Raw genomic sequence first — 4,865 nt, forward strand, 5'->3', positions numbered from 1 at the left:
TCCGTAATCCCAAACACGAGGGTACGCTGTTCTATTGAGGCTTTTAAAACTGTTGCATCATCTGAAACTAATACACAAACGCCTATGATTGTTCCACGAACCCCTCGCACTCCTAGAGCAATAAGAATGGCCCCTGTATTTACACATGGTACACCATCTGCTTTACGAGCAACTAGTACTCCTAGAACATTTAGTATTACACCACCCATTGCTAAGACTCGCTGGTCTAGTTTTTAATCTTTTATATTTTCTATTACACTACTTTATTTTTTTTACTTTTAAACATATTTTTATTATTTTCTATTTTACTTTTTTTAAAAACCTATTTCTATTATTACACTACTTTATATTTTACTTTTTTTTTTTTTTTTTTTTTTTAAAAACCTATTTCTATTATTACACTACTTTATATTTTACTTTTTTTTAAAAACCTATTTCTATTATTACACTACTTTATATTTTACTTTTTTTTTTAAAAACCTATTTCTATTATTAACTACTTTATATTTTACTTTTTTTTAAAAACCTATTTCTATTATTACACTACTTTATATTTTACTTTTTTGTTTTAAAAACCTATTTCTATTATTACACTACTTTATATTTTACTTTTTAAAACCTATTTCTATTATTACACTACTTTATATTTTACTTTTTTTTTTTAAAAACCTATTTCTATTATTACACTACTTTATATTTTACTTTTTTAAAAAACCTATTTTTATTTTGTTTTTATTCTATTGAGAGGGTGTTTTCTATTTGATGTGTTTTCATTCATTTTGTTTTGTTTTTATTCTATTGAGGGTGTGTTTTCTATTTGAGGTGTGTTTTCTTTATTCAACTATATGAAAAGTCAGTGTTGTATGTAAACATGTGACATAAAATGAATGTGTTTTACATAAATTTTCTATTCATGTGTTTGGCTTTATTCGACTACGTGAAAATGCTGTGTTGTATGTAAACAGGTGACATTAAATGAATGTTTTACATTAATTTTATCTGTTGAATGCATTTTTTTTCTGTATAATTTGTTTTAAAAAAAAAAAAAAAAAAAAAAAAAATTAAGGCATTATAAGAATAGTATATTCCACATTCTTTATTTTTGAAAAGAAACATCATTACACAATTTCTACCTATAGGTGGAACATGAACATTGTACACATTTAAATTTCTGATCGTGACACACAACGGGGTGTATACTGCTAACAAAATGGCTGACCATTGTATCGTTGCATACAAGATTAGTGCCATACATGCTCAATACTTTTGTATAAGGAATCTTTTTCTGAATATGACATAAAAAGAAGACGCAGTGCTGGCCACATGTTGTAGAATAATTATTTTGCACTTGGATTGCTGAATGGTACATCTCCACACAGTTCTTTAAGAGGAAATTGCCAATTTCCTGCGGAAAAAAAGGTAGGTGGATGTCCAAAGCTATCAAAAGAACAAACCATGCTTGTTCTCTGTAATGTAAATACCTAGCCAGTGTTCACCCGGCATATTACTGGGCTGTGTATTTACAACGAGCATGGCGGGTAATTTACAAACAACTGTTTTTGGGAGATGATCGCATGGTATTACTCCTAAGAAATTTGTGTCTCTATTCATTCTTTTTCTAAGGACGCTGGTGAGTTCTATTGTATTCATCTTTAGTAGTGGTCCAATAGGACTTGCCGTCTGTTAGATATTTCGATTACAGAGTCAAAAACTGAATAGCAGATAAGGGTCACAGTCCTAGGAAGTGGATTTCTGAACCGAACTTCCAAGCGAACGTTACCGTTCTTAATCAGTGAAACATTTCCTGAGCCCCCACCGTCAGGTTCCAAATTAAAACAAAATAGAGTATAACCAGCCCCAAAATCCTCTCGTGTTATGGCTAGTGACCTGTCTTTTAAATGGCGTCCTGTTGATTCAACCAGTTGATAATATTCCCGTACATATTGCCCTCTTTGAAAAAGGGGCTGAAAAGGACGGGCTGGGTGAGGCTGTCCATCGGCATAAAGGCTAATAAATTCTGTATTATAGTTTCCAAAATTAAAGGGGTTATGGGCATACGACCCAGTGTATGCTTCATTATCTACTAAAGCTATGACTACAAATTTAGGAATCTGTCCTATGAATAGGTTTTCTTGGTTGCAAACACGTGTGCCTGTAGGTATTGAGAAGGTTTTTAGAGCTACTCTGTCAATAGCATATTTTGCATTAGTATGCTGTAGGGCCCTACTATGAGCTAGTCTAACAGTTGGTGCCACTGATATTTTCTTGACAAATAGACTAGCAGACATTATTTTCACAGCGAATTGGACATTTCCAGGGTCATTAGTGCAAAGTCATCTTTTGAACGTATGAATTTCAGAGACATGTCCACACCATTTAGCAACAATTTTTCTTGAAAAAACAAATCTGCGTGTACTGGTGCTATTAATTCAACAATACGGCTTTTTCGGATGTGTATTCACCCCTTTGTGTCAACCCCAAATTATCGCCTGTGATAGAGGTCTCATCCATTTTGCCCGCTGTGTCCTTACAAAATAGCCCTGTGCTAAATTGCGTAGCCAATGTGTCCTTTCCATAATTCAGAAGACATTCTATAACGGATCGATAAGGATACGTGATTTGAAGACTGTGTGATCAGTCTATCACCCAACATTATATCTACTTGTGAAAAAGACTGCATCCAGGATAGTTTATAAAACCTACATCGGCGCGCGTTAGCCAACAATGTGCCATCAGGGTTTGTAATCCTTACACGTGTATACAAGTATGAATCGTTAAGGTCGAGATAATCCTCTCCGCTAGCCGAAATGAAAAATTCAATAGGACCTCCGTCCGTTAGAGCTGACATTGGTGGGATTTCTACAAATGTAGATTTTTCGATAGATGTTTGTGTGTACGGTACTGTAAACAGGTCCAATTCGGTCTTCACACACTCTTCGGACTGATTATGAATAAACGCCATGATTGATTCTGTAAAATTAAAATATGTCTTTTCAGAGAGCGTCGTTTCGGAGCTCTGCGCCTACTGACAGATGCTTTCTTTTTGAGAATTCTTTGTTTTTTGGTGGTGTTTTTATGCTTTTTGTTCACAGTCCGGCTACGCCCACATCCTGGCGGGCTTCTTTTTAATGCTTTGCGTCTGTACACCATGAGCCCATTGCCCTGTTGTCTGGATGCCACGGCGTTCCTGACATTAGTCACAACATCGCCAATAAAACCACTTGCTGCTGTTTTCAGATGGGGTTTGGCTATATTAAACCCCTTTTTTAAAAGTGGAACAGCCATTCGAAATAAATTTCTGAATATCCCCCCTAATCCATGCCCATATTGTGTGCTGGCACCTATGAAACCCGGCAACTCTCCACCAGCTTGATTCATGTAATAGTGCATATATCTTCCATCATCGGTTGTGTACGCTTTCCTCATCATTTTAATGATGTTTCACAGGTCTAAAATGTAGTTTGACAATTACTTTTCCGTATGAGAAAGGGATGTGTTGGTTCTGATCGCCCTCGTAGTTCTATCTGAATATCAGTAATAGTCGAGCGTGACAACGATGTGTAGTGAGGACTGTCGTAACTCAGAGTGGGCATACGTTTGCTCTCATCAGAGATATTTATACAACGGAGCAGGGGTACATGACTATCACCGACTAGCTGGTAGTCCACAATGTCACTATAAATAAATATATTATAACGACCCCCATGGATGTCGGCCGGGTGTGGAGCTGAACATTTTAAATGGGGGCCAATGTGTATTTCGAACACAGAGTCTGGTATGAACCCAAGAATTTCGGCCAGACGTCCCCTAAACACAATATTCCATCCGTCTCCTCCCGTGAAAAGAATCTTATTAGTGATAGGGTTGTGGCTCATAGTTATGTGGGCTAGGGCTGTGTTAGCAGCACATTTCATATTATATTCATTAACAATGCTGGCGATTGTATTATAAGAACCAACTGTTAGCCTTGTCTTGTTGTACATTTTCGTTTTCGTGTCGATGAAATCAATCTTGGCATCGTTCTCGGTGAAACTATTCCAGATCCTGGGGTATTGAATTTCAATAAGACCAACTTCATACGGTGTTTGTAATATGATCGGTTTAGCCAGTTTTGTTCTGAATTGCCAAATCTTATTATTTGGATAAACTAATTGTGAGGCATTACTAGGCAGCGTGACAAAAAATCCGTTCTTATTCATGGCTCCAACACCTTTCACTAACAAACCACAATGATTAATATTACAAGACTGACCCCTCTCTTTTATCTTGCATCAACTATGTCTTTTCAGAGATCCATGAATTGAATTTCTCAGGCCATCCTAGCCATTTCACAAGTACAAGCTTTTTACGGCCTATTTCCTTTTCGAGCCAGCACTTTCTCAATTTTAAACACTTTGTTTTTGTCTACAATTACAGCCTGTAACTCTGCTTCGTAAAAGGTACCTGTCACAGGCTCCCGCTATTGTCTTTCAGTATATAAACAGGAGGAGTTCTACCTATACGTTTTGATATTGTAAAAACTCATCTGTAAAGGTCTGTTGGTAACCTTTACGAAAAATGCCTCTGTGCTTTGATATCCTAACGGTGTCCCCCATCTGAAATTTAAACAGCACCGTTCCATGTGGTTTCAGTTTGTACAGAGTGTTAAAGACAGTTTTCTCATTGTCTTTACATACGGAGGACGGAGCCATTTTTATTGACCTATGGTATGCAGCGTTGTAAGCAGCAACCATATCTTGTACTACCTCAATATAACGGCGTGAGTTAACAGCCGTTAAATATCTCCACATTCTGGTTTTGAAAGTCCTATTGAAACGTTCAACCACACTTGATTTTATTTCATTCGATGTGGAAAAATGGTGAAT

This window comes from Perca flavescens, chromosome 2 (genome assembly GCF_004354835.1).
Source record: "Perca flavescens isolate YP-PL-M2 chromosome 2, PFLA_1.0, whole genome shotgun sequence".
NCBI lineage: Eukaryota > Metazoa > Chordata > Actinopteri > Perciformes > Percidae > Perca > Perca flavescens.